Raw genomic sequence first — 17,869 nt, forward strand, 5'->3', positions numbered from 1 at the left:
TGATGGGGTTAACTGCTATTAATATGAGGCACATGGAGTTACTAAATTGTAATGCACAGGACCAGATTTTTTATCCACAATTTGTCCTGGTATAGCGGTCAGCGGGTGACGTGACAGTATTTAGTCCTGTAGGGGCCACTAAGGGACATAATACGGTGTGCAGGGGCCACTATTGGGTATAATACTGTGTGCAGGGGCCACTATTGGGTATAATACTGTGTGCAGGGGCCACTATGGAACATAATAGAGCGCGCAGGAATGCGTAGGAGGGACTCGGTCGAGATCTTCGGTGTCGGGGGGGCCCCATGTCAAAAGTTCGCCACGGGGCCCCGCCATTCCTAGTTACGCCACTGACTATGGGGTATAATGCTGTGTGCAGGGGCCACTATGGGGCATAATACTGTGTGCAGGGACCACTATGGGGTATAATACTGTGTGCAGGGACCACTATGGGGTATAATACTGTGTGCAGGGGCCACTATGGGGTATAATACTGTGTACTGGGACCACTATGGGGCATAATATTGTGTACAGGGGCCACTATAGGGCATAATACTGTGTGCAGGGGCAACTATGGGTCATAATAGAGCATGCAGGAATGCAGGGGGGGGGAGGCATGTCAAAAGTTCACCACAGCTCCCCCCCCATTCCTAGTTACACCACTGTTAGTAGCAGTTCACACAGTCCACCAGTTCATAAATCAAGCAGCTTGCTTCAGTAGGAAGGCACAAAGTCAAGTAACATAAATAGTCCTTACTTCAGGATAAGATAATCATTCCCCCAAAACCCCTAAAGTCCACTGTTTATTATATTCACTTCTCCCTACAGTTGACTACTTATTTATTAGACCTCGTTCCCCCAATGAGGTTCACCGTCTTCCATTAGTTAGCTGTGGTACATCATGGGATTTATTTCAGATAGCTGCGTTTTGCCATGACGGAGCCATTCTTTGGCGTAACACGCGTCAGGGTGTGTTCCATCTTGGTATGTGGTGAGGGTCTCCTATTTATTCCTAGAGATGTAATTGTTGTTTCATGAATTGATATAATACTTTTATTTACTGTGGTTTATTACCTATTTCCTTTATACTTACTTTTATTGTATTACTTGTATTGTGGGTTATGCTCTTTTTTTCCTGGAACTTTTCTCATATCTTGAACATTGTGTTTTCCTCTCTTTGAGAGGCTTATTCTATTATAATAAGGCATAGGTTTACTTATCCACTGCATTTATTTATAGCATCTTCTTTGTACTGTACTATACCCCATTTATGTCTCATTGACTATCATTATTGGATAAGTAATCCCTGTACCATGTGATGATTATTGAAATGTGGATATATTTGTCTTCTTTTAATGTAATATGTCATCATGTTTAATCTATTTATTTTTTGGTATTTAATAAATTATACATTTTTATTATTTGTGTGGAATCTTTTTGTAATTCATCAACAGTCGGGTGGGTAAAATCACACCCCAAGTCTGCCCTGAATCGCCTACCAAACACTGTTTACTTTACAAGCGAGATCATAGATTCTTCCGATCCTTTCAGCTGGACAGTGTGGAGGCGGGGCTTGACCAGCCAGCGTTCTCTGCTAGGTGAAGGAATCAGGATTTTTACTTAAAGGGTTTGTCCACTTTCACACAAATACTGAGAGGCAATTGCTATTGCTTGTATAATGAAATGTTATACAATTTTCCAATATACTTTCTGTGTCAATTCCTCACAGTTTTCTAGATCTCTGCTTGCTTGCTTGCTGTCATTTATTCTGCTTACGTTCAGTGGATGAAAATCATGATGGCAGATGTCTGATTACAATGCTGTGACTATAACGGGCTGTGCGCCTGTGTGTATATCACATGACCATGGACAAACAGGTAACGCTGTGTTTTTGCAAAATGGGCCCCAGGTTAATTACTTTTAATTTTTTACTATTACTTTTAATTAGAGATGAGCGAACACTAAAATGTTCGAGATTCGAAATTCGATTCGAACAGCCGCTCACTGTTCGAGTGTTCGAACGGGTTTCGAACCCCATTATAGTCTATGGGGAACATATACTCGTTAAGGGGGAAACCCAAATCCGTGTCTGGAGGGTCACCAAGTCCACTATGACACCCCAGGAAATGATGCCAACACCTCTGGAATACAACTGGGACAGCAGGGGAAGCATGTCTGGGGGCATCTAACACACCAAAGACCCTCTATTACCCCAACATCACAGCCTAACAACTACACACTTTACACATTCAAAAAAACCTCTATCAAAGTGGGAAAATACCTGGAAACCTTCTTTACTCCCCAAATGGATGGACACAAACCCTAATTTAAGCTCAACAAACAGTAACAACCACCCCTTTAAACCATGACAACCACAGATGGAATAGGCAATGGGAAATCCTTTAGTCCTCACTCACAACTGTCATTGTGTGTGTGTGTGTGTGTGTGTGATGTGGTAAGACCTACCAAAATTGACTTTTCTAGCCCTTAACATGAGCCCTTCCAAACAAAGTTACAGGACCTTAAGCTGAGCTAACAGCAGCAGAGATTGAGGCCCTTGGCATGAGTAGAGCCTTGTACCAGCAGTGTTTTTGGCCCTTAGGGTGAGTTGAGCCTTGTACCAGCGTGTGTCCCTTAACATCAGGCGGGCCCTAAGTTCTGCGCTTTGCACAAAAGTTCCACATTAACTATGCTGAATGGTACAAACCTTAGTAGGCCCGAGAACCAGGAACAGGTCTTGCAATGGCTGTCGGATAACGCTTAAACACATTGTCCACCAGCCAGCCTCTACCTCCTCTCCTCCTCTTACCCAACAGTCTTGTCCTCCTTCCACCCAAAATTCCCAATCTTCCCAGAACAATAACCCCAACTGTCCCTGCTCCCCAGAGCTGTTCTCCCTTCCTTTGACTGTACCGCAACCTGCCCCTCCATTTCGCGATTCCACGGACCTAACAGACGAGTATCTGTGTCCAGATGCTCAAACACTAGAGTCTCCTCCATCTCCGGTCTATTTGGTGGCGGATGACCAGCAACCCACCCTCATCGACGACGATGAGACGCAGTTGCTGTCAGGGCAGCCAGTTGACATGCGCATTGTGCAGGAGGAGGAGGCGAGACAGGAGTTGGAAGAGGAGGTGGTGGACGACGAGGACACCGACCCCACCTGGAGAAGGCGGATGTCAAGCTGGGAAAGTAGTGTGGATGTTGAGGCAGGAGCAGCACCAAAAAGGGTAGCTAGAGGCAGAGACATGTCCAGAGGCAGAGGTCAGCTGCTTTGCCGAAGCCAGGCCAGACCCGGAATGTCCGAAGATGTTCCCTTTTGTACCCAGCCCAGAAAAACTCCCCCATCGAGGGCACGTTTCTCAAAGGTGTAGAGTTTTTTCAAGGAATGCGCCGAGGACAGATATAGTGTCGTCTACACAATTTGCCTCTCAAAATCGAGTAGGGGCCCTGAGAAGAGCAACCTGTCCACCACTTCAAAGCACCGTCATTTGGAATCCAAGCACTGGAATCAGTGGCAGGCAGCAACGGCAGGACAAATGTCGCCCGCCGTTCATGCCACTGCCTCTGCTCACAGTGCTGGCGATGCACTCCAGAGGACAAGCCAGGACATCACTTCATCTGCCTCCGCCACTTTGTTGACTTCTCCCTCATCCTCCCCTGTTTCTGTCTTATCTCCTTCTCCTGCACTATCAAAGGCACCATCAGGCGCTTCTTTACAACAACCCACCATCTCTCAGACATTGGAGTGCCGGCAGAAATACACCGCTAACCACCCGCCCACGCAAGCCTAGAACGCCAACTTCGCTAAACTGCTGGCCCAGGAGATGTTGGCGTTCCGGCTTGTTGAAACTCCCACCTTCCCGGACCTGATGGCAACTGTGGCACCTCACTATGCCGTCCCTGGCCGTCACAACTTCTCCCGGTGTGGCGTCCCCGCCTTGCACCAGCACATGTCACTCAACATCAGGTGGGCCCTTAGTTCCGCGCTTTGCTGCAAGGTACACTTGACCACCGACACTTGGACAAGCGCCTGTGGTCAGGGATGTTGCTTATCTTTAAGGACAGGCAGGGTGAATGTCGTGGAGTCTGGTCCCGGGGTGCAAACTGAGGTACCCTATCTCCTCTCTCAGGCCACAATTCATGGCAGGAGTAGACTGAAACCCTACGATGCTGCAAACTCCACCCCAGCTACTAGCGGCAAACGCTAAAACACTGGTGTGGGGAGACGTCAGCAGGCGGTGCTGAAGCTCATCAGCTTGGGGGACAGACAGCACAGTGCCTCCGAGGTCAGGGATGCCATCCTGGCTGAGATGGCATTTTTTTTTTCCCTGCTACACCTGGGGCCTGGCATTTTTACGCCTGTGATAATGGCTGGAACCTGGTAGCGGCTCTGGAGCTTTCCAGCCTCCAACACGTTCCATGTTTGGCCCACGTCTAGTGGTGCAACGTTTTTTGAAAACATACCCAAATGTACCGAAGCTACTGTTGAAAATGCGGCGCTTGTGCGCCCACTTTTGCAAGTGTACAGGAGTCGCTGCTAGCCTAAACACACTCTAGCAAGGCCTACATCTGTCCAAACACAGGCTGTTGTCCGTCATTCACACACGCTGAAACCCTACAATACCATATCTTGAGCAGGGTGTGTGAGCTGCACAGACCTTTGATGGAGTTCCATCTACAAAACCCAAGGGATCCTCAAAGTCAGCTCCCAAAGTTTCTGCACCATGAGTTTCCAGGGGTGGCAGAGTTATGGCTAGGAGCAGAGGCATGGATAGGGATGATGTCTAAGGGCAAAAGCAGTGTGGATGTGGAGGCAAGCTAAGCAGAAAAAACTGGGGGTACAAGCAGAGGCATGGACTGGGGTGATATCTAGGGGCAAAAGCAGTGTGGATGTGGAGGCAAGCTAAGCAGCAAAAACTGGGAGTACAAGCTAAGGCATGGACTGGGGTGATGTCTAGGGGCAAAAGCAGTGTGGATGTGGAGGCAAGCTAAGCAGCAAAAACTGGGGGTACAAGCTAAGGCATGGACTGGGGTGATGTCTAGGGGCAAAAGCAGTGTGGATGTAGAGGCAAGCTAAGCAGGGAAAAAGGTGGCTAGAGGCAAAGGGATGTCCAGAGGCAGAAGACAGCTGCATGACAGAAGCTAGACCTGAGCCAGCAAGGCCCAAGATGCCCTCTTTTCTAGCTTCCTTAGAAAAATTCCCCCATCGAGGCCACGTTCCTCGCTGGGGGAGATAATTTCTAAATGTATAGGTCGAGGACAAACTGAGTGTGGTTTACACACTTTGCAATGCGACTCCCCATCTCCCAGGCCTTTCATTCCAGGCTAAAGTACAGCACAACCCACCCACATGCCCAAGGCTTCAACGGCCTCATCTCAAAAATTCTGGCCCAGGAGATGTTGGGGTCCCGGCTTGTGGACACTCTGCCCTTTTTGGGCCTGCTGGCTACTGCGCCACCTCACTGTGCCGTCCACACCAGCACTTTTCCCCAAACATGAGGCGGTCCCTAAGTTCAGTTTGCCCAAAAGATCCACGTGACCAGCTACGAATGGACAAGTGCATGCGGACAGGGACGCTACCTTTCAATCTTGGCACAGTGGTTGAATGTACTTGAGGCATGGACCGGGTTGCAAAATGTGGTGGACTGACTGGCTGAAACACCACCCTCCTCCTCCGCTGTTAGATTGACCCCAGCTACGAGCTGGAAACGCTGCAACACTGGTGTGGGGAGATGTCAGCAGGCTGGGCTGAAGCTCATCAGCTTGGGGGACGGACAGCACACTGCCTCTGAGGTCAGGGATGCCATCCTGGATGAAATGGCAATTTGTTTATCCCCACTGCCCCTGGGGCCAGGCTTTTTTGTCTTGTTGGAGGGCTCTGGAGCTTGCCAGCCTCCAACACGTTCCATGCCTGGCCCACGTGTTCAATGTAGTGGTGCAACGATTTTTAAAAACATACCCCAAATTAGCTGAGCTAAGGGTGAAAGTGCGGCACTTGGACACCCACTTTCCCAAGTCTACAGTACCTGGAGCTAGCCGCAATACACTCCAGCAAGGCCTACATCTGCCTGAAGCACCTACTGTTGTGCGAGGTCACCACACGCTCTAACCCTAGATACCGTATGTTGAGCAGGGTGTGTGAGCAGCAGAGACCTTTGATGGAGTACCAGCTACAAAACCCAAGGGTTCCTCAGAGTCAGCTCCCTCACTTTCTGCACCATGAGTTTCCATGGGTGGCAGACTTATGGCTAGAGGCACAGGCATGGATAGGGGTGATGTGTAGGGGCAAAAGCAGTGTGGATGTGGAGGCAAGCTAAGCAGCAAAAACTGGGGGTACAAGCAGCCGGTGGCATCATCACTGACAAGCACAGCTGTCTGTCAGCTGACAGGCTGACTTTCACCAAAATGAACAGACAATGGATAGACTCATCATATACATGTCAGTTACATGACAAATTTAGTGCAATTTGCAAGTCCAAGATGGGTTGGAGATCTGCAGAGAGGAATCTCACCACCTCTTGCGGGTGCCATCATTTGGAAGGCAAGCCCTGGGCTCAGTGGGTGAGAGCAAGCGTAGGATAATCGTCGTTTGGCCTTGCGGCCACTGCCTCTCCCACTGTTGACAGGGCTGGCGCTGCAGTCCAGACCAGCAGCCAGGACACCTCCACATCTGCCTCTGACACTTTGGGGAGTTCACCCTCATCCTCACCTTTTCCTGCCACTTCTCCTTTTGCCCGCGCCATCATGCGCCTCTTCCCAGCAACTCCCCATCTCCCAGGCCTTTCATTTCATGCTAAAGTAAAGCTCAACCCACCCACATGCCCAAGGCTTCAACGGCCTCATCTCAAGAAATCTGGCCCAGGAGATGTTGGAGTCCCGGCTGGGGGACACTCTGCCCTTTTTGGGCAGAGTGTCTACTGCGCCACCGCACTGTGCCGTCCACACCAGCACTTTCCCCCAAACATGAGGCGGTCCCTAAATTCAGCGCTTAGCCCTAAAGTTCCACGTGACCAGGTACGAATGGACAAGTGCATGCGGACAGGGACGCTACCTTTCAATTTTGGCACAGTGGTTGAATGTAGTTGAGGCGTGGACCGGGTCGCAAAATGTGGTGGCCTGACTTGTCTCCCCACACAACATTCCTGGGAGGAGGGCTGAAACACCACCCTCCTCTTCCGCTGTTAGATTGACCCCAGCTACGAGCTGGAAACGCTGCAATACTGGTGTGGGGAGACGTCAGCGGGCCGTGCTGAAGCTCATCAGCTTGGGGGCCAGACAGCACACTGCCTACAAAGTGAGTCATGCCATCCTCGATGAGACGGCAATGTGGTTTTTGCCACTGCACCTGGGCCCAGGCATGTTGTCATGTGTGATAATAGCCGTAACCTGGGATCGGCTCTGTAGCTTGGCAGCCTGCAACATATTCCATGCCTGGGCCACGTTTTTAACTCATTGCTGCTAATCTTTTTTAAAAAGGTACCCCAATGTTCCTGAGCTACTGGTGAAAGTGTGGCGCTTGTGCGGATAGTTTTTAAAGTCTATAGTTGCCGCTGCTAGCCTCTATGCACTCCTACAACGCCTGTACCTGCTGGAACAACGGCTGTTGTGCGACGTCTCCACACTGCTGGCACTAAACATATCATGTGTTGAGCAGAGTGTGTGAGCAGCACAGACCTTTGATGTAGCTCCAACTCCAAAACCCTCGGGTTCGTCAAAGTCAACTCTCTCAGTTGCTCAACCATGAGTGGCCATGGGTAGCAGACTTATGTGAAATCCCATCCCATCCATTGCACTGGACACGAAACATTAGCATGCGCTCATCACAACTCCGGATATGGCAGCTGCGTTAAGCAGGGTGCAGGGTACAACACAGACCAGGCCCGAGCACCAGGAACAGGTGTTAGAAATACTGCAGCATCCGCCATTTCCTTCCAATTTTGGGGTTTTGGACCCGCCACCGACTTGTCTGGACCTCAGTGGGGATCATGAGACACAGTTGCCATCAGGGCAAGCTGTGGTCATGTGCGGTTTGCAGTAAGGGGGCAGTGCGCAATTGGAAGAGGAGTTGGTGGATGACGAGGCCACCGACCCCACATGGACAGGGGTGATGTCTAGGGGCTAAAGCAGTGTAGATGTAGAGGGAAGCTAAATCAACAAAAAACCTGGGTAGAAGCAAAGGCATAAACTGGGGTGATGTTTAGGGGCTAAAGCAGTGTAGATGTGGAGGGAAGCTAATTCAACAAAAAAACAGGGTAGAAGCAAAGGCATAAACTGGGGTGATGTTTAGGGGCGAAAGCAGTGTAGATGTGGAGGGAAGCTAATTCAACAAAAAAACAGGGTAGAAGCAGATGCATAAACTGGGGTGATGTTTAGGGGTGAAAGCAGTGTAGATGTGGAGGGAAGCTAAGCAGCAAAAACAGTGGGTAGAAGCAAAGGCATGCAAAACTCTACCCTGTTGGAAGACTTATTCCTAGGTCTGGAACACGTTAATGGCCCCCCTGGACAAATTACTGCCACTCAGGGGCCTAGTGTCACCAGGAGGGACAAGTATAGACGCATGTTGTGGGAATACCTGGCCGACACCAGCTCTGTCCTCTCCGATCCCTCTGTGCTCTACAGCCTACACTTATTTTCTCATCTTTTTTTCTGCACTGCACATCTCTTGCCTACTTCCTTTGGGATCTTAGAAGTGGTGGTCCACTTCCACAGATGGTAACTTCAGTGCTGGAGTTGTCAATAGACAGTGTAACGGGAGTAGCTGAGGGATCGCTGTCTTAACCACTTTTTGGCACAAAATTAACTTCCAAAGCCAAATATGGTGCAAGTATATGATGCAAGGACACCTACACACCTATCTCTGACACATTGGGGAGTTCACCCTCATGCGCCCTTTTGGCCTGCACCATCATGCGCCTCTTCCCAGCCACTCCACATCTCCCAAGCTTTTCATTGCAGGCAGAAGTACAACACAACCCACCCCCATGCCCAAGCCTTTAACAGCCTCATCGATAAACTGCTGGCCCTGGAGATGTTGGTGTTTGTTTATGCTTCTGGATACCCAGGCCTTCCGTCAGCAGATGGCATCTGGGGCACCTCCCTATGCTGGGCCTAGCCGTTACTACTTCTCTTGGTGTGCTGTCCCTGCCTTGCGCCTGCATGTGTCCCATAACATCAGTCGGGCCCAGAGCTCTGCGCTTTGCTGCAAGGTCCACTTGACCACCGATACATGGACAAGCGCCTGTGGTCAGGGATGCTGCAGTGCTTATCTTTAATGACAGGCAGGGTGAATGTGGTGGAGTCTGGTCCCCGGGTGCAAACTGGGGTGGCCTATCTCCTCTCCCAGACCAAAATTCATGTCAGGAGTAGACTGAAACCCTACGACGCTGCAACCTCCACCCCAGCTACTAGCGGCAAACGCTGTAACACTGGTGTGGGGAGATGTCAGCAGGCCGTGCTGAAGCTGATCAGCTTGGGGGACAGACAGCACAGTGCCTCCGAGGTCAGGGATGCCATCCTGGCTGAGATGGCATTTTTTTTTCCCTGCTACACCTGGGGCCTGGCATTTTTGCGCCTGTGATAATGGCTGGAACCTGGTAGCAGATCTGGAGCTTGCCAGACTCAAACACGGTCCACGCATGGCCCACGTTTTCAACTTGTTGGTGCCATGTTTCTTTGAAACCTACACCATTGTGCCTGATATACAGGTCAAAGTGGGGCCATTTTCGTAAGTGAGAACTAGCCTCTGCTAGGCAGAAAACATTCAGAGCACACTCCTCTCATCTTCGCACTGTTGGCTGGCGGAGGAAGACGAGGGGGTTGGAGTGGCATCTGATGTCCCTGTCCCACACGAGGCTAGAGGGTGCACTTCAGTGCATCCCATTGCTTCACCACAAATGGTGTGAAGGGGAGTGGAAAATGGAGGAAATGGAGAGTGACCCTTACAGTTGGAGCCAGCAAAGGCATGCCAAGTAACACAATGGCACACATGGCTGACTTCATCTTGGGTTGCTTTTCAAGAGTCTAACACATATTTCACATCATGGAGAACAAATAATACTGGATTTTTACAAGCCTCGAACCCCGGTCTAGGTCTAATGTCTGTTCCTTTCTTATATTAGGGGAGAGGGAAAAAAAATTACTTCAGTGATACGTTTAGCGTACATAGACTGACTATTAATGTGTATCCCACTTAGTGTTGTTAGGGTTACACACCGTCACAACCTGGCTAAAGCTTCTATAGCTGTTAATAAAGTCAACATAACTTTACGGTATCCAAAAAGACAGCTGGTACCGACAGAGAGCAAGACAAATGTCAACCAAAGCTGTGAGCTCTGAACACCCACAGTGACTTTGGCATCATGACTCATCATCATTATAAGGGAGCGGGTGGTAATAAATAACTTGGCAGTGCCTAAAACCCAAAAAGCTTATACAACTATATTTACATTAAGATACACAAATGACACTTTTTAGTAGCATGTCATGAGACAAGCTGATAAGATCTTCCTTTGTGCAGTGCTATTTGAAAGTTAAACGCTGCCTTCATTTTAATTCTGGAGAAGGTGCAGACATTAGATTTAGAACATGTTGTCTTCATTGTCCAAATCCTCTATATAGGTAATGTGTTTTTCGGGCCGAGCTGTCTGGGAACGAGCTGGTGCAGCACTGACAACCTGGGTGAATATGGCAAGAGCCTGAGATGTAGGGTGAATGAATCCCCAAATTATTTGGGGAATTTCCACTCAGAAACTGGCACTATATGGCAGTGGCAGGACTTGAAGGTATTTGTAACACCAATATATTCTTTGAATTCCCAGTCAGACAATGGCACTATATGGCAGTGGCAGGACTTGAAGGTATTTGTAACACCAATATATTCTTTGAATTCCCAGTCAGAAACTGGCACTATATGGCAGTGGCAGGACTTGAGTGTATTTGTAACCCCAATATATTCTTTGAATTCCCAGTCAGAAACTGGCACTATATGGCAGTGGCAGGACTTGAAGGTATTTGTAACACCAATATATTCTTTGAATTCCCAGTCAGAAACTGGCACTATATGGCAGTGGCAGGACTTGAGTGTATTTGTAACCCCAATATATTCTTTGAATTCCCAGTCAGAAACTGGCACTATATGGCAGTGGCAGGACTTGAGTGTATTTGTAACCCCAATATATTCTTTGCATTCCCAGTCAGACAATGGCACTATATGGCAGTGGCAGGACTTGAAGGTATTTGTAACCCCAATATATTCTTTGAATTCCCAGTCAGACAATGGCACTATATGGCAGTAGCAAACATAGTGGGTGTATATAGCCCCAATTCTATTGCTAGGGGACTTGCAGTGTATTTCTGGGGTGAAGGTGGGGGGGCACACCGTTGGAACGGGGATCGGGGGTATATATAGGGTATACGGGAATACACTGTCAGTGTATTCCATTCAGGATCCTGGGAAAGCTGGGTTGCGGCGATTGAGCCCGTCAGTGCCACGTTACACTGACAAGCTTCTCCCTGGAATTTAGCTCTTACAAGAGCTGTTGGTTGTCTTCTCCTTCCTATCCTAGCCTGTCCCTGCCTACCCAGAATCTAAGCCCTAGCTAAATGGACGGAAACCTCCGTCCCCGGTGAATTGCAAGCTCAGAATGACGCGAACCTGGGCGGCGCTGTTCTTTTAAATCAGAGGTCACGTTTTCGGCAGCCAATGGGTTTTTCCTACTTTTTTCAACGTCACCGGTGTCGTAGTTCCTGTCCCACCTACCCTGCGCTGTTATTGGAGCAAAAAAGGCGCCAGGGAAGGTGGGAGGGGAATCGAGTAATGGCGCACTTAACCACGCGGTGTTCGATTCGATTCGAACATGGCGAACAGCCTAATATCCGATCGAACATGAGTTCGATAGAACACTGTTCGCTCATCTCTACTTTTAATTACTATTTCATTTACAAACACATCAATGTAAAAAAAAAACAGAATCCATTTCTGAAGGATATTTTCTAACAGACACAAAAGTATGGTATACTAGGTAAGAAAACAGAAATTGATACTTTTTTTTTTACATTGATCTCTCTGTAAACTGATGGCCTATTGAGTATTAATAATGCCGTTTCTATGGTCTGGTACTTGTCAGAAACCCAGCCATGATGTCCTTATTGTGGTGAGGTTGTTAGGCAGTGAGAGTGCATGCATGAGAAGAAAACCATACCACAATACAGAAATCATGGCTTGGTTTCTGCCACGTCCTAGCCCACCAAGTATTCCTGCATTTGTGGTCGTATTCATTGGAACCCAAACAAGACAAGTTACTGTTACCGCTAAGATAGTTGGAGAACATTTTTTAAATGCTGCCAAATTTTGTATCATTTATATTTGCAAAAATGTTTAACTATTAATTGTCTATACTTGGATTCCACATGTGAACATACCACGTGGCTAGCCACGACGGAATGCTGATGCAGTGCACCGGCATCCCGTTATGGCAATCTGGTAGGGATTAGGCCCGAATGAATGGAGTCAGCTGCGGAGTCCGCGGGAAGAAGGGGCATGTCGCTTCTTTTTTTCTGCTACTAGCTGCCAAAAAACTCTGTGTGAACTAACCCTTAGGCTAAATGCCTCATGTAATGTTTTTCACAGAAAGTTTTCCTCTGTGGATTTTCTTCCCCTATATCAACCTATATGGAAAACTCCAGATTGTCCATAGGCTTTTCTGTGGAACATTTTTTTTTTCTGCAATGTGTGCATAGGATTAGCCAGAGTATGGCATTACATCAGTTTTTAAAACTTGTAGGTAGAATAGATCTGCAATACAAATAATAGAGAATGCCATATCATTTTCTGAGTTCTACAAGATCTGACTCAGAAAACTTCCATATGCCAGCATCACAAATTGGAAGCACATGGAGGTACGGTAGGGTGCCATTTTACAGCTCCATACATCTGGGAGGTTGTATTTCGCTATAATACTCTTGAGCCCTTCCATGTGTGACTATACAGTGTCTATATTAGCACATCCTCAGAAATCATCGTCAAACATCAGATTAATGGTAGTTGACAACTCTGACACCTTTCTTTTGAAACTGTGCTGATGCCTGATTATTAGCCACTGTTTCTGGGGGATTGTTACCGTCAATGACAGCAGACAATTCATAGACCATGTCTGGCAGAGAATTGCACTTCCACATAGTAGTTTTGGATCATTGGATCTATGCCGGCAGGTATTCTGGCATTTGACAGTGATGATATATACATAGCACCACAATGATGATATATATAGTGCTGATATACATAGCACCAATCACTGTTGAGGATCAGTGGGGTGTACAATGATACTACCCCCACTGATCACTGCAATTGGTCAGCCAGTACAGACTGACCTATTGCAGCAGCAGCAGGCGGTTCCAATTAACAGTAACTGCACTGCTCACGTCCCTCTCTCTGGGAATTGTGAGGAAGATAGTTACTGTACTGTTATTGTGAGACATCCAGTGACACCTTGAGTTAATAAATGAGCCTCCTGTAGTGCCTCCTATTCCTCCATCCCTCCTTCTGAGGCCAGTGTCAGCAACCGATGTAACCAGGCAAGTGCTGTGGCCCCAAGCACCTGAGTGCGCCCACTTGGCAGTTGTGTAGGATACGGCGCTCGCTGGAAATGGGCTTTGAACCACTGTGATAATGATAGGAGAAAGCTTGTTTCCCGACTGCTATACATACTGCTAACAGAAAAGATGCTAGCCCAGGGGAGGTGATTAAAAAAAACCCAAAAAACCTTAAACTCAGCTGTCCTGGGCTCAGCATCCACTTTGGAGCTCTTTTTGCGGTGTCAAGAGTCAGAAGTCAAGTGACAAGAGTTGTGAACTACCATTAGGAAGCATGCAGACGAATGTGTACGTGCCGCCGGCATTGTATATACATCTGGGAAAAACCCGGATAGCACACTACCAGTGGCGTAACTAGCGTGAATAGCGGGGACCTGGGGTGAACTTTTGACATGGGGCCCCCCTCAGATTGATGCCCCAACCGACCAACCCCTCCCCCCTCATTCCTGCACACACTATTATTGCCCCTAGTGGTCCCTACACACAGTATTACACACACAGTGGCTCTTGCACACAGTTTTTTTGCTCCATTGTGAACACCCATGTACAATTATTATACTCTGGGGTCTTTTTAGACCCCAGAGTATAATAATCGGAGACCCAGGGGAGGATACAAACATAAAAAATACTGTTACTTACCTCTCCCTGGTTCCGATCCCTGCTGATGTTGGCCATCTTCAATGACATACGGGACGTCAGGTGACCCGGGCCCACATTGTGACGTCAGGGAGATCACACAAGTAGGCCTGAAGCCTGCCTGGAGCCCGAAGAGGTAAGTAACGCTGTTTTTTATGTTCTCTTACCTCCCCTAAGCTTCCGATTATTATACTTGGGGGTCTGAAAAAGACCCCCGAGTATAATTATAGTGTTTGGGGGGACCACGGCCTTACTTACCGATCCCCCCCACTCTTGCTCAAAGCGGGCTCCACAGAAGAAAAGGCGCAGGCGGCCATGAGCAGGAACCAGGATCGGTATGTAAATAGGGCCCGTTACCGGCTGTAGTACTCTGTACTGGAGTACTCTGTACTGGCTGGAGTTACCGGCTCTGTACTCCATGGAACTACAGGAGCGTACTGTGCCTGCTTGCGTAAGAGGCCACAAAAAAATGGCTACCCTCATGTGAAGTCGGCTCTGCCCGAGGCCCGCTGGCATAGCTGGCTTGCAGATGCGTTGAATTTTACCCCCCCCCCCCCCCCCCCGCGCACTGGAAGAAGATGTGTGAAGAGGCCGTTGCTGAAGAAGATGGAGGCGGCGCTAGAGAGAGTTCTCTCGCAGCATTGGGGAAGCCCCCAGTGCTGTGAGAGAACTCATTTGCATAGCGATGAAAACCGGGATCTCAAGCGAATAGCAGTGCGGAGAAGACATCGAAAGGTAGGAGAAGAATAGCCTTTCTTAAGACTATTCCGACGTATTAGTGAGGAAAAAAAGAGTTTTAATGATAGGATCCCTTTAATCTGATGTTGATTTCTGAGGATAACTTAATATGGACACTGTATGAATAGAATTTTTAATAGCTTGTATCTAATGGTGATTGATGTTTTTATGTTTGGTGAAGGGTCTTGTCATGAAGAAGCAGATGTATGGCTGAGGCTTCTGTATCACGCTCATGTAATGTGACAGGTCTGGTGTAATGTAGAAGCAGAACAGTAGCGGCTTGAGCAAGCTGAGGGTTGATGTAATCACCTGCAGCTGCAATGAGGAGCCCCAGATGGGAAGTAGGAAGTGCAGAACACAGGCTTCCTGTATAATTACATGCAGCCCTCCCTTAGATACTGCACACAAGCCGTGACGTGCTCTTAAGATAATGGCAACTTGCTTCAGATAGACGGTGCGCAGGGATTACCTCAGTGCCACAGCAGCAGCAGCAGCGGCGGTACACAGTGCCTGAGGAGGTAGACAGTGCAGCACAGGGGGGGACGGCTCCTCACCAATGTCTAGGTAGGATCTTCCCGGGCTCCGGTGTGCAGGAGGAGGAGGCGGCTCAGCAGCCTGAGGACGGCTATTCCTGTCTAAGGTAAGCAGGCTTCATGCTGATGTGTCTAGCAGACTTGTAACTCGTAACAGGCGATACTTGCAGGAAGGCTGTGAGGAATATTTCCATGACTTTTACTTCTAGTTAGGATGCTGAGCTCTCTTCATAACGTGACATAAGATGTGACTGAGCCTTGTGCTGTGCATGTCTATAATAACAAGTATATACCTTCTTATGTAGTATATATCCTAGGACGGGGCTTGGCTTATCACCAAGGTGCCAGCCTAAACCTTCCCTTCTAGTTGCCATCATGTACTAACACTATAGGCAAGTAAGCCATAAACTTTAATGATTGTATTTAGCTCAAATGTTTAATCTATATATATATTTACCATAGGTCTAAAAATTATTTTTTTTGTAGGGCTTTACCTTGCACACTATGTAAACTATCTATACAGCAGCTTCTGTCTTTCCCAGAACACCTTCCCATAACCAGCAGCACAATACAATAGACCCACAAAGGACAGCTTTATAGTTGCTATGGCTCAATGTTTATATATTTACTTATTACTATATATCTAAATTGCTTTTTGTGTGTATATATATATGCTACACAAATTCTATATACACTACACTTTGCATATATAATGTATTGTCAATAAGTGCTATGGATGTTGCTCTTTGTATATATAAAATATATTGATGATTTCTTTAAATTCTATATACTTTTCTATGGTTATATAGTGTTAACTGCTATAAAAATGCTATTAACCCCCTTTGTTTATTATGAGTCAGTAATGGCTATACAGTATAAAGTCATTTTACTAGATGCTGTCATGGCTAACTACATATCATGGCTTAAAGGGGTTGTCCCATTGCAAGGATCCTATCTATACTGCTTGTTAATGTGGATGTAAGACTTTTCCTAAATACATTGCTTCAGCAAAACTGCTTTGTTTGTCCACTATCTTACTTTATTCATTTCTCTGTTGACACATCCCTTGACTTGTCTGGTCAAAAGTCAAGTGATGTATCTGCTGCTCTCAGGGGGGAGGGAAGAGGGGTTAAGTGCACGGAAGTGAGCCTGGAAGGGGGGTGGGTAGTTTACACTTTGGGGGGGACAAGGGGCCGCCAATACAGACCCGGCATCCGCTGTAATAGAGAGGCTGATGCCGGGGAGTGTAGACACCGGCACAGGTGCCTGCAATATCGCTACGCTCCTGCCCTGCATAAAGCCAGCAGCGGCAGGAGCGATGCTGCTATTCCGCTCTTCCTCCTATCCTAAATGTTTCAAATATGAGCGTAAAAGACAGTTGGGCCCGGTTCACATCTTTGTACGGTATTCCGTTCAGGAAATCCGCTTGGGGACCCCCGAATGGAATACCAAACGCATTAAAAGGCGGTTAGCAAAGAAACCACACGGACCCCATATACTATAATGGGGTCCATGCACTTTCTGATTCGTGTGGAAAATACATGGACCCTATTATAGTCTATGGGGTCCGTGTGCTTTTATTGCTCACTGCTTTTTAATGCGTTTGGCATTCTGTTTGGGGGTCCTCCTAACGGAATACCGAACGCAGGTGTGAGCCAGGCCTCAGATGCTATTCAGTAACCCAGCTCCATACTAAAAATGAGCACTTAAGGATATAGAGGTAATGCAGATGTGCATATGAAAATGATTATCTAATTAGTGTTAATTGACACTTTATTTCTACATAAATATGTTGGAGGACAGGTCATTCTATACTTTTAGAATGTTTGAAAGAGCCCTTAAGGTAAAGGGCATGTCAGGTAGCTAACAATGGCCCAGATTTAATAATAGTTTGTGCACCCTTAGACAGGCAGTCTGAGACTGTGGCATCTTTATCACAGTGACTGATGCAGCATGATTAATCTGGAATATCTTTAGACCATCTAGTATACATTAATATCTTTTAGTTGGCTTACTTGCAGCAAGATAACTTTTATTTTTGACAGATTTAAGTCCTCCCTTGTCTTATGGGTGGCAGGTCATGGGTGTTCATAGTGACATCTGTGTTTTTATTCTTTTTCAGATCAGTCTTTGATCTGTTGATCTAGTGTATTCCCTTTTCCCTTCTTAGTAGTAATGTCTGCAGGACAAGTGGATCATCCAGTGAATGCTGTCACAGCATAAAGCGTGTGCATACGGACATACTTCTTATCAGAGAACAATAGGTCATAATTGTTTCCATGTCATGCCTCTGTGAGATAAACGCATTATAACCGGTCCTTGCTCATGAAAATATGTTCTGATTTCCTTCATAGGGAAATAATCTGTTT

General features: G+C 47.4%; 1 protein-coding gene across 2 annotated transcripts in view; it reads left to right on the plus strand.

The window, feature by feature from the left end:
• RNF144B (ring finger protein 144B) overlaps positions 1–17,869 on the plus strand; it is a 74,603-nt gene that overhangs the window by 14,769 nt on the left and 41,965 nt on the right. The window contains exon 2 of one of the 2 annotated variants that reach the window (XM_075270961.1): positions 15,579–15,607. The gene's annotated coding sequence lies outside the window, so the exon portion shown is untranslated. Of the gene's footprint in view, positions 1–15,531; positions 15,608–17,869 lie in introns of those variants that run through there. The other variant, XM_075270960.1, reaches the window with a different exon arrangement.

The sequence above is a fragment of the Leptodactylus fuscus genome, chromosome 4, assembly GCF_031893055.1.
Source record: "Leptodactylus fuscus isolate aLepFus1 chromosome 4, aLepFus1.hap2, whole genome shotgun sequence".
NCBI classification, from domain to species: Eukaryota; Metazoa; Chordata; class Amphibia; order Anura; family Leptodactylidae; genus Leptodactylus; species Leptodactylus fuscus.